The 12,362-nt window shown below is 55.6% G+C and overlaps 1 long non-coding RNA gene across 2 annotated transcripts; it reads left to right on the forward strand.

Annotated features, from left to right (window-relative positions):
• Nucleotides 1–4,092: 4,092 nt before the first annotated feature.
• Nucleotides 4,093–8,790, forward strand: LOC131823275 (uncharacterized). Of its 2 annotated transcripts, none has more exons than XR_009350542.1 (4): nt 4,093–4,387; nt 4,605–4,764; nt 6,658–6,830; nt 7,947–8,790. It is a non-coding gene; the product is annotated as an uncharacterized LOC131823275 (long non-coding RNA). The 2 variants fall into 2 exon arrangements; XR_009350541.1 differs by having other exon boundaries at nt 4,097–4,319.
• Nucleotides 8,791–12,362: the final 3,572 nt, after the last annotated feature.

A 12,362-nucleotide genomic window follows, 5' to 3' on the forward strand; every position in this document is an offset into this window, starting at 1 on the left:
GCTGGGAGGCCCTGAGGGGCCGGCAGGAGGCAGGTGGCTGGCAGGGACAGACAGACAGACGACAGTTGCCAGGCAGGGACAGACAGACAGACGACAGTCCGAATGATACGGGGGCCTGGGTCTCCTGCGTGCCGGGAGCCTCTCTCAACTTCCCCTCCGTGTGTTAATTCACCCACTAGTAACCCGTTTTGCACGTGAGAGCCGTAGAGGCTCAGGGAGAGTGTGGCCCAGCTGGGGGCCACCCCACCTGGTTGGGGGCCGTGGGGGGCACCGAAGCCTCTAGGGCAGCTGCCACCAGCCCGGCTGCCCTTGACAATGACTGGGCTTTGTTTTCCTGCCTCCGCCTTTCCCTGGAGCTTCTGGGGGCACCCTCGGGAGCCAGGCGTAGGCAGGGCCGGGAGCTGCTCTTGGGGTGCTTAAGAGCCTTTAAAAGGTGTTCCCAGCATTTCCCCGGGGCTGTGGGGTAATTAGGCACAGCGATTAGGAGGCTGCTGCCAGGGGCCCGGTCTCTGGGGACCTGTGGGGACATGCGGGGATTGCGGGGAGCAGGAGGCGTGGCTGCCCACCTGCCCTGCCCTCCAAAGGGCCTTGCTGCCTCCCCAAAGACACCACGGGCAAGGGCCACCTGCAGCTTTGCGACTGGTGGGCTGTGTGGCTCTGGATAAGGGTCTGTCCCTCTCTGGGCGTCTTTCTCAGCTACCTAGTGGGTGAGAAGCCAGTGCTTCTCCCGCAGGACCCAGTGCCCCAGTCCTGGCTCCCTGGTGCCCAGATGCCCTCCACCCGCCCCCAGCCTGTGAACACCCCCTCCATCGTAAGTGCCCACGTAAGTGCCCGCAGTGTTGTTCCAAGTGCTCGAGGTGGGCACAGTCTTCTCTCCCATTCTGCAGCTGAGGAAACCGAGACCCAGAAGCCCAGAGAATTTGAGCCACGGGCCGGGCCGCAGAGCACAACGACTGGTAAATGGAAGAGCCAGGATTAGAACCTCAGTTACCGTGCCAGGCCCACCAGCCTGTGATGCCTACGGAACGTGGTCAGCCGTACACGCGCTGTGTCGTGAATTGTGTCCCCCACCATGGGCTTGTGTGGAAGCCCTGCCCCCAGGGGGCTGGTACTTGGAGGTCGGGCCTTTGAGAGGTGCTGAGCTTCAGATGAGGGCATGAGGCTGGGGACCGGTGGCGATTAGCGCCCTGGGAAGGGGATGAGGGACCCCTCCATGTGAGCACACAGCGAAAAGGCAACGGCCCTCTGGGCTCCTTGACCTCCAGAACCAAGAGGAAACAGATGTTGGTTGTTTAAACCACCCAGCCTGGTATGCTGGCCAGCAAACTAAGACAACGAGTTATCTGATTTAATCCCCAGAATAGCCCCAGGAGCGCATGGTTACAGTTGAGGAGGCCCAGCGGCTCAGAGAGGGCAAGACGCCTCGGTAAGGTCACACAGCTAGGAATTGACAGAGGTGAGGTTCCAACGCCAGTCGGCCTCGTTCTCGGTCCCATGTGTGTACCCCCCCACCCCCACCCCGCGACCTTCCCCAGGGCCCTGCAGACCACTCCAGGGAGGCAGGTAGCGCCATGGTTAATAGACTCGTGGGTAATCCTCCCTCTGGCACTGTTTTTTCTTTCTTTTCTTTAAAAAAAAAAATTATTTTTAAGTCACTTCTACCCTTAACATGGGGGTCCAACTCACAACCCCGAGATCAAGAGTCGCACACTCTTCCGACCACGCCGCCCGGTGCCCGTCCCGCGGGCCTTCTATCTGCTGAGCGAGTGGGCCCCAGTCTCCCCTCTGCTAAACGGGAGTCATCCCCGTAGCTCCAGAAAGTCGCGGAATGGAACGAAATAAGCCGGAGGGTTAGACCCGAGGCAGGAGCACTCGGGCTGCTGTCCTCTCTGACACTCAGATTCTCCTTCTATAAAATGGGCGTGTTGTCAGGGCTTATCTGAGTCGAGACGTGAGGTGATGGGAGTTCAGTGCTCAGAACACGGTCTGGTTCCAGGGCGCGCAAAATATAGAAGAATTCCAACACGTGGGTCCAAACGCACGCGTGTCTGCCACCCTGGGACGCCACAGCCACACACACACACGTAGACCCCGGCTGCCCAGGGGTGAACGTCCGCTTTCCGTCTGCTTGGGTCCCCACGGGCCCCCCCACCCCCGGCTCTTAGCCCTTAAACGTCCATGAATGGCAATGACAAGAAATTAAGAACTCAGGGGCGCCTGCGGGGCTCAGTCGTTAAGCATCTGCCTGCAGGTCAGGCCATGATCCCGGGGTCCTGGGATCGAGTCCCGTGTCCAGCTCCCCGCTCAGCGGAGTGTCTGCTTCTCTCTCTTGCTCCTCCCCCCTGCTCCTGCTCTGTCTCTCTGTCCCTCTGTCTCTCTCTGTCTCAAATAAATAAAATCTTAAAAAAAAAAAAAAAAAAAGAATGGGGCACCTGGTGTCTCAGTGGGTTAAAGCCTCTGCCTTCTGCTCAGGTCATGATCCCAGGGTCCTGGGATCGAGCCCCATATCGGGCTCTCTGCTCAGTGGGGAGCCTGCTTCCTCCTCTCTCTCTGCCTGCCTCTCTGCCTACTTGTGATCTCTGTCTGTAAATAAATAAATAAAATCTTTAAAAAAAAATTAAAAAAAAAAAAGAAAAGAAATTAAAAGCTCAGTTCCTCAGTTGCCCTGGCCACATCGCAAGGGCTTGGTGGACACGAGAGCCCAGCATGTAGGACAGACAGCCTGGAGCTGGATTATTTCCATCCAGGGAGAAAGGTAGGGGCAGCGGGGTGGGGAGACCCTCCCCAGGTCAGGCCGTGCAGGCGGCGTGTGCATGACTGTCCACACGGGGGCAGCGTGGCACAGCGACCGGAGTCTCCCGGTTGGCGCAAGCCTGGTGGGGGCTCCATGCTGCAGGCAGTCTGGTCCCCGGTCCTCCCCTCTGCACTTGGACCCTGGGGCTGGACATCCCCTGGGGTGGGCCCTGGGGAGGACCGAGCATCATCCGCCCCCCACCGGATGCCTGGAGCACCCCAGTCGTGATGACCGTGGATGTTCCTGGACACGGTGGCCCCAGAGTCCCCAGCGGGCAGAATCAGGAGGTCAGAAGGTCACGAACATCGCTGACTGTCTCTGCAGAGAATCACCATTTGAGTGAGTCAGCCCATCAGACGCGGGAGGATTAAGTTCTGCAAGAAGAAGCTGGGGGGCAGGGAGCCTCCAAGCTGTTCTCCGCCAGGCCTTCTCCACTCAGTTAAAAATGTGTTCACGCAGGGGCACCCGGGTGGCTCAGTTGGTTAAGCGGCTGCCTTGGGCTCTGGTCATGATCCTGGAGTCCCGGATGGAGTCCGGGATCGAGTCCCACATCGGGTCCCGCATCGGGTCCCTCTCTCAAATAAACAAAATCTTTTAAAAATGTGCACACACATATATACACGCCTATGGGCACTCACACGGGGCGTACATTTCAGCACATGGGTCACCCCAGGAAGAGTTACATGAGACGCCGCTTGCCCTGGTGATGCTCGACGCCCTGGGGTGGTTTCTCGTCTATGTCATTTCAAAGAGAAATGGTGGGTCTCGACTCACGACGTATATCCCTTGACCAGCAGATGGACAAAAACGACAGCTCGGCGTACAGGCTGGGACCCCAACGGGGAGCCCAGGCCAGAAGCTCTCTGACTGCAGGAGAGGCCGGCGTGATGGGGCGACCGCGTGGACATGTCCTGCACACATGACGCAAAGGCACGCTGGCTGCCCCGTGACCCATTCGTGAGGTTCGAGAGCAAGTCGGGCTAACCCGGTTAAAATGCACGCGAGGAACTTTCCTCCAGAGGGGTTACTAAGGTCCGAGAAGCACGCGAGAAGATGTTCACTACCATGAGTCCTCACGGTAGGGATTCCACCTCATACCCACTAGGGCAGCTAGAGAAATAGTAATAATAATAACATAATAAAAACCAGAAAGGATGAAGGGTTGGTGAGCACCCAGAGTCCCGGGGATGGAAAACCACGCAGCGCTGGGGAAAACTGTCTGGTGGTCGGTCTCTCGAAAGAGTAAACAGAGTGACGGTCTGACCCAGCAGCTCTGGTCCGGGTGTCTACCCACAAGAAAGCGGGGACTTGAAGACATATTTGCACACCTGTGTTCACCACAGCATGACTCACAACAGCCGAGAGGCGGAAGCAAACCATGTTTCCGTCGACAAGTAGATGGACACACACGTCGCGGTGTATCCCACGCAGGTCCAGCCTCAGAAAGGAAGGGACCCTGACCCCTGCCATGATGCGGAGGGACCCCGAGGACACAGGGCTCAGCGAGAGCGGCCAGGCCCAGAAGGTCTCATCCCGCAGGACCCCACTCCCGGGAGGGCCCCAGAGGAGTGTCGTCCACACAGACAGCAGAGGGTGGGAGCCAGACTGGGGCAGGAGGTGGGGCAGTCTGTGCTTTGTGGGGACAGAGTCTCCGTGGGGGGGATGGAAAGTTCTGGAGACGGAGGTTGGGGGTGGTCACAGGACGGTGTGAGGGAGCTCCTTGCCGCTGAGCTGTGCGCTTAGAGGTGGTTAAAGTGGTAAGTTTTGGTGTTGTTTTTTTTTTTAAGATTTTATTTTATTTATTTGTCAGAGAGAGACAGCGAGAGTGGGAACACAGCAGGGGGAGAGGGAGAAGCAGGCCCTCTGCCGAGCAAGGAGCCCTATGCTGGGTCGATCCCAGAATCCTGGGATCATGACCAGAGCCCAAGGCAGATGCCTAACGACTGAGCCCCCCAGGCGCCCCTAAAGCGGTAAGTTTTATGTTATGTATATTTTACTACAACTTAACAGTATTAAGAAAAACTACCACAAAGAAGAAGCCCAAACCCTTCTTGGGTAGGGGAAAAGAGCTGTGTAGGACTCAGGCTGGTTCGAGGGAGGGGCTGGGGTTGGGGTGCGGCTGGGGCGCGGCTGGAGTGGGGTGCCGGCAGGGCAAGGACTTTGCCTGGGCTTCTGGCTGCCAGATGGACTACGGGGGCCCCGGTTAAATGAGCAAGGGATGTTCTTACTCGAAAGCATTATTCACTGCTTATCTGGAGTCGCCCTGTAACTGGGCGTCCAGTAGATTTTCCGGGCTCAGTCCAGCGGTCCTCCCAAGGCTGCACTGCGCCCACCCGTGCACCCACTCCGCGGGAGCCCCTCGCGGGCCTAATTCTTGGGCAAGAAGGGAAGACCGGCCGCTGCCCGCGGCGGTCCTCAGGACGAGATGTGGTTGTGGGGAAGGTGGCCAGTGGGAGAGCTCCGGGGAAGCTTGCGACAACAGGGCGCAAGGGTCTGTCCTTATCTGGGCGCCGCCCTGCCCGCGCATGAACCTCGGTGACTTGTAGGGGTCACAGATAAGGAGTCCTAAGGAAGCCCAGCAACGAACGAACGCCTTTGCAGTCACACCCTGGAGAGCTCCCAGGCCGGCCAGCTGGCTGGGGACAGATGCCGGGCCAGGCTCAGGTCCCCCCTCCGTGCCTCGGTTTCCCTCCCTGGAGAATGGGGCAGGGCGAGACCACTGTGCTCTGGGATGAGCGACGGTTATCCCGGAAGCGCAGTGTTGATTCTGATGCACACGGTGGTGGGAGGTCGGTGGGTGTTTAGCAATTGTTCTGGGTCGTCCCATAGCCAGACAAGATGTAAGTAGAGTCCGTGTTTGTGATTGGCGGCCAAGTCCAGTCGCTGCCCACACAGAATAAGTGAGTGTGGAAGAAGGGCTCCAGAAGGAGGTTTGGGGTATGCTTCCGATGAGCCTCTAGTCCCAACACTTCGTCAACCCATCGATATGGAACCTTGGGTCGTGTGTGCGTCTGTTTAAAGAGTCCCTATTTAAGGCGGGTTGTGCGTTCTTAACCCCAAACCTGCGGCCAACAGCGTGGCTGCTCTCCATGAATGGAGCTTGTCCTAGGGTGGCACTTTCTCTGTAAGACAAGTCACAACCTTCTGGAGCTTAGGGACACCAGCTAGCATGGTGGGAGCAAAATCACCCACAAAAAGCAGAGAAATGCAAACAGTGTAGCACTCAGCACCATGAAAAGGAGGCTGGTTTACAGTCTGGACTGGAAAAACAAGGAGGCAGGGGCGTCTGGGGGGCTCTGCGGGTGAAGTGCCTGCCTTCGGCTCAGGTCATGATCCTGGGGTCCTGGGACAGAGTCTGGCATCCCGCTCCCTGCTTGGCGGGGAGTCTGCTTCTCCCTCTGCCTGCTGCTCCCCCTGCTTGTGCTCTCTCTCTTTCTCTGACAAATAAATAAATAAAATCTTAAAAAAGAAAAGAAAAGAAAAAGAAAAAGCAAGAAGGCAGAGTGTCACCTTTGCCCACCCCAGGTGGGCATATGCCTGTGGGGCAGCTGCTGCTCTTTGCCTCTCTGTGCACACCTGCAGGTGACTGAGAAGTGCCTTGAGTAGTGATTTTAGGGCTGCCAATGAAAGGTAGTGAGTAGGCAAATTTGCAAGCATACAATATATGAATAATGAAGACCAGCTCTGTATACATTTATTTCCAATGATGTGTTCTCCAGCTCTGTTCACTGAGACGGCCTTGGGAGAGATACCCCAGGACCGATGAGCACCCTTAGTACCCAGAATTTGGGCTCTAAATACCGTCCTCCTACAAAAGGATCCTAGATTACATTAATCGTGTCCCTTTTTTTTTTTTTTTAAAGATTTTACTTATTTATTTATTTGAGAGTGAGTAAGCAGGAGGCAGGGAGAGGCAGAGGATCCCAAGCAGACTCCACGCCAGCGTGGAGCCCGACGTGCGACCCCTGAGGCTGGAGAGATTCCACGGAAAGAATGAAACAGTTGTCAGAAGGAGACTGGCAAAGATGATGCAGAGGTGGGTCCATTCAAGTTGGGGTTTTGAAGGGTAAATAAAAGTTCGCCACTTCTAGCTATTGAGAAACCCAAGTCAGTCACAGATGCTCCCAGCTCTGCAGGGTGGGGCCTAGAGCAGAGGGTGGGACTTGGGGCTGGGATCCTTAGGAGCGGACGATTGGGTTCTGTGTGCAGGGGTAGGGAGGGAAGCCTGCCTGGAGGAGGAGATGTGGAAAAGGAGCTATTGGATGTTGGCAAAGCAGGGAGGGTGAAGGGGATGTTCCCAGCAGACGGAATCGCATATGCAAATGCTCAAAGTATGAGCCTGTACTGAGAGTTTGTGGGGACTGTAGTAAGTTCAGTCTAATTGAGAGGAAAGAGGCTAGGATGGGAGTTTCTGGGGGATGCTAGGGTGGTAACGTTCTCGGGAGCTTGGTCATGCAGGACTGAGGTGGAGGGAGGGTCTGGGGATTAGGGAGTCTGTGGGGAGGGGATAAGTTTCTGCCAAGCATTTGAGCCGAGGTTTTGAAGGATGAGTAGGAGTTTGCTAGTCCCTCTGAGCAGCCTCTGAACTAGGGAGGAAGTTTGTGTGAAAAGATCCAGGATAGAAAGGGACCCAGGTGGGGTCTGGTAGGGGCAGGCAGGGCTCTGCTTGCAAGAGTCAGGGGACACCTCCCTTCCTGCCGTGCCTCCTTTCCGATACTGGCCCAGAGTTGAGAGCTGGGGACACGAAAAGGACAAAGCTCCGGTCTTTGTCCTCCAGGAATTTGCCTGGGAATGGTCTTTGAAGGTTCCCCAGGAGGCAAATTGAGGGAGGAGGGGTCAGTGTGAGCCAGGTCCTGGGGTGACAGCTGTACCACTGACATTAGGAGTGGTTACAATCACGATCATTATTATTATTGGAACAGAAACAACACTTGCAGCCTGTTTACTGTGGACCAGGCCTTGTTTTAAGCATTTTGCAAAATTAAATCTCCTGAGATAGGTAACTGCTCTATCTGTTTTGCCAAAAAGGAAATGGAGAGAGATTGAGGTCTCAAGGTCATGGCTCAAGGTCATGGAGCTGCGATGTGGGTCCAGAAATTGTGGGTGCAGAATCTGGGCCATTACTGACCAGTCCACTTCCGGTCGTTCCCAGGTCTCTTCCTGGTCCAGCCTCATCCTTACCAGCCTGTACCAGCAGCAGAGTCGCCTCTATCCTGATCCCACTCAGCGCCACCACGGTGTCCATCTTCCCTGCAGCAGCAGCCAGCAGAGGGCGCCTGCGGGCCTCTGAGTCGGGTTCCACCTTCTGTGTCTACAGCCCTCCAGGGCTCCCACCCCTTTGGGTGAAAGCCAAACCCTCCCTGAGGCTCCCAAGACCCTACAGGACCTACCTGGGCCCCTCCCTGCCCGCCCTTCCTACTTCTCTCCCCCTTGCTCACTGTGCTCCACCCAGAGGGGCCCCCTCACGCTTTCTCCAACACTCCAGGTCCAGTCCTGCCCCAGGACCTTTGCACTGGCTCTTTCTGCTACTAGAATGCTCTTCTGCTAGATATACTCGTGCCTGGCTTGCTTCCTCAGAGAACCCTTCCCTATTCCCAAGGATAGACTGTGTCCAAGGATAGACTGTATTTTTAATTATTTATGTTTATTATCTGTGTGTCTCCACTAAGGAAGCCAGCCCCTGGGCACCTGGGTGGCTCAGTCATTAAGCGTCTGCCTTCGGCTCGGGTCATGATCTCAGGGTCCTAAGATCGAGCCCAGGATTGGGTTCCCTGCTCCAAGGGAAGCCTGCTTCTCCCTCTCCCACTCCCCCTGCTTGTGTTCCCTCTCACGCTGTGTCTCTCTGTCAAATAAATAAATGAATAAAATCTTAAAAAGAGAGTGAGAGAAAGCAAGCCAGCTCCCTGAGGGCATGGATTTGTGTCCCTAGCACCCAGCTCAGCAGGTGCTTAATAAATGTTGGTTGAATTAAAAACCGGCTCCACTCTGTTCATCCAGCCCATCGTAATGGTAATTGTGAGCATTTATTGCGTGCCTTCTGTGTGTGCGGCCGTGTGGGAGGTTTTCTTTTCACCACTGATTTGTATATATATATCTGTTTTTAAGCTATCGTTTAATATAGTTTACGTACCATAAAATTCACCATTTTATTTTATTTTTAAAGATTTTATTTATTTGTCAGAGAGAGAGAGAGAGCACGTGCCTGAACGAGCCGGGGGAGGGGCAGGCAGAGGGAGAAGCAGGCTCCCTGCTGAGCAAGGAGCCCATCTCAGGACCCCGGGATCCCGACCTGAGCTGAAGGCAGCCACTTCACCAATGGAGCCCCCCAGCTGTTCCAAAATTCACCATTTTCAATAGTATAATTCAGTGGGTTTTGGTATATTTACTATGTTGTGCAACCATTACCAATAATTCCAGCACATTCTATCGCCTGAAAAAGCAGCCCTGTCCCCATTAGCCATCCGCTCCCCAGCCCCTGGCCACCACGAACCCCCTTCCCGTCCATGGAGGAGCCTGGTCTGGGCATGTCACGGGCGTCGCGGGCCCGGGGTCCGTCCCTGGGGCCGTGCGTGGGGGCCTCGCTCCTGCTCCCAGCAGAGGGGGTGTGCCCACGCACGGGGAACTCAGTATTGAGGTGCTCACCCTTTGATGGACACTTGGGGCCCTTATGAATCGCATTGTTGGGGACACGCGTGTGCCCAATTCTGTTTGCACGACTGCTTTCGATCCTCGCGGATAGATGCCTAGAACCGGAGTTGCTGGTGGGACGCTAATCGCACATTACTCCTTCTGAAGATCGACCGAATTGTTTCCCGCGTGAGCTCACCTTTTTCCAGCCCCACCAGCAGGTGCACAAGGACTCAGTTTCTCCACCTCCTCGTCAGCACTTTTGATTATAGCTCTCCTTGGGGGTGTGGAATGGTGTCTCAGTGCGGTCCTGATTTTTATTTCCCTGATAACAAATGATATTGGGTATCATTTTTTTTTAATCACACAAACCAGCATTTATGGGGTGTTCACAGTGGGCAGAGCTCCTTTTCACGTGCTTATCAGTAGGTGGAAATTCTTATCACCACCCCCACCCCCTGCAATGTTAACAGAAGAAGAAACGGACTCGGAGAAGGACAGCCACTTCCCGAGTGTCCCGCAGCCCGCAGGGATGGACGGACAGTCTGACTCTCATTCGCTGACCACTTAACGTGGGACTGCCCTGAGGATCCTTGGGCAAGTCTTTGTAGGGACAGATGTGTTGACATCTGTCGCTGGCCAATCGAGGAATGAACCAGTTCGATCCCTTGAGAGGTCAGGGCTCCACCTTTTCAGATCCTACCCAGCCGTTTCCCACGTGGCTCTACCACCTTGCACGTCTGCCCGCTGCCGATGGGATGTCCCGTTCCCTCCTATTCTCGGCGGCGCTTAGGATGGTCTCGGCCTTTTGGAAAGTGCAGGGGTTTTTTCTTCTCCAGAGAAAGTGGAGAGCATGCACTTTTCGTCTTAGCCTTTCTGGGAGGTGACATCTCATTGTGGTTTTAATTTGCTTTTTCCTAAGTGCCCCTGGGCCCTCTGAATGTCTTTCTTTGTTAAAGAGCACAAACTCAGGTTTCCGGAGCTGTGCAGGTGCCCTGCGTGCCTGGCACGGACCTGGCCGAGGGTCGGGTGCTGGGAGCACCCACAGACGCAGCGCCCCTCAGTCTTTAGTTCAGTCTTTATTTCAGGCATTATCTTTGGTGTGTGTGTGTGGGGGGAAGTAAACAAAGCAGTAGTCTCCATGATAGCGGGTTGGGGACGCTGCCAAGGGCCGGCAGGACAAGGATACGAGGCTCCCGCAGGCTCCTCAGATACCAAGTGTCCACGTGATCCGGATGATTTCGTTCATAGAAAGTCAGTACCGAGCCCTGGAGAAGGTCAGGCACTGGGGTGCGGGAACACCTGTCGCCCAATCCCAGGGCTGGCACAGTGAGCCTGGGGGGCCCCAGCAAACTGCCTGCCCCCGCCTGGGCCCCCTCACCTTTGCTCCGTGCCAGGAGACGGGCTGCTCCCCAGCCTCTGGACCCCTCATAAAACTGAACTCCTCAAGGCATGAGAGGCCAACTTCCAAGGACAGAGGAGGCCAGGAGGCTGCAGGGAGCCAGGAAGGCAGGGCCTCGCAGCCATCAAGGTGCGGCAGCCGCGGACTTTGTGTCCCTGGGCCTCTGGGTGGGGAAGCCAAAGTCAGCGTTTAGCCACTGGCTGGGCCCCGGGCCGGTTCACCATCTCTCCGCAGACCTCTTTTCCGTATCTTACCCATCGGGGCCTTCCTGGTGCCTGCCCAGCTCCCGGCCCCGTGGGAGGCATGCAGCAAGTGGATGAGAAGGAGGAGACACTCCCCAGCCCCTCCAGCCCCTGTGGATCTGCTCCCTGCCGCCTCTCCCACTTCCTCCTCCCGGTGTCCAGGGCAGAGCTGAGGCGGGAGAGGCTGGCATGAATGAAAATGCAACGGCTCTCCCTGCTCCTGCCTCAGGATTCATGTAAACATCTATTAAGCACCTACTGTGTATTCTCCAAGTACCACCTCTTCGGACATTCCTTGTTTCTGCAGCGTTATAAAGGTGTAACTGACGGGCAATGATTTGCCCATGTGTAAGAGCCACCGTCAGTGGGGTTCTGCCCTGTGTCGACTCCCGTGCCACCACCGGCATAGTCAAAACGGGGAAAACACTTGCATCACCCTAGAACGTTCCCTTGTGCTCCTGCCCGTCCCGACTCCCATCCCCAGGCAGCCAGAAACCTGCCTTTTAGTCAGTGTGGATGTCCGTAGCGAAATCCACATTTTTCCAGAATTTTGTTTTATTTTTTTAATTTAAAGATTTTATTTTTACTTAATTATTTATTTGATAGAGGGAGACAGAGAGTGTACCAGCAGGGGGAGCGGCAGGCAGAGGGAGAAGCAGACTCCCCACTGAGCAGGAAGCCAGATGCGGGGCTCGATCCCGGGACCCTGGGATCATGACCTGAGCCAAAGGCAGACGCTTCACCGACGGAGCCCCACAGGAGCCCCCCGGAACCCAGAAATATTTGGTCACCCAATCGTTGAAGTCCCATCTTTCATAGTTCACTACATTCAATCCACATCCTAGCTGGGCAGGTTGCGGGGAGAGGGGTTGGCCAAGAATACCGGGAAGCAGGTCTCCCTGTGGTTCAGTCTAGAGGTTACCTACCACCATCCCTTAAGACTGATATATTGAAGCAAACATTAAACTTCTACTCTCAAGAATCTCCTCCTTGGTTATTTACCGTAGCTCTCTCAGCAAGAGCTAATATGATGCCCCACTTGGCAGGTGGGGACACAGGCCTGGGGAAGGTGAGCCGGCCACCTACAGACTGACCCAGAGTAAGTGGCAAAAGGAGTCCGTGGTGAGGTTTAGGCCCTGGACGAGGAGGAGGCCGACCGCAGCAAGACCAGGAGCACAGAAGGGAAGAAAGTACAGTGATTTCTTCTTTTCCAGAGAAAGACGAGAAGCATGCAAGACAGCTGGGCTCCCTCTCCGGTTTCAGGAATGTTTACAGAGCACAAATACGGAGTATTTGC

This window comes from Mustela lutreola, chromosome 2, assembly GCF_030435805.1.
Source record: "Mustela lutreola isolate mMusLut2 chromosome 2, mMusLut2.pri, whole genome shotgun sequence".
NCBI lineage: Eukaryota > Metazoa > Chordata > Mammalia > Carnivora > Mustelidae > Mustela > Mustela lutreola.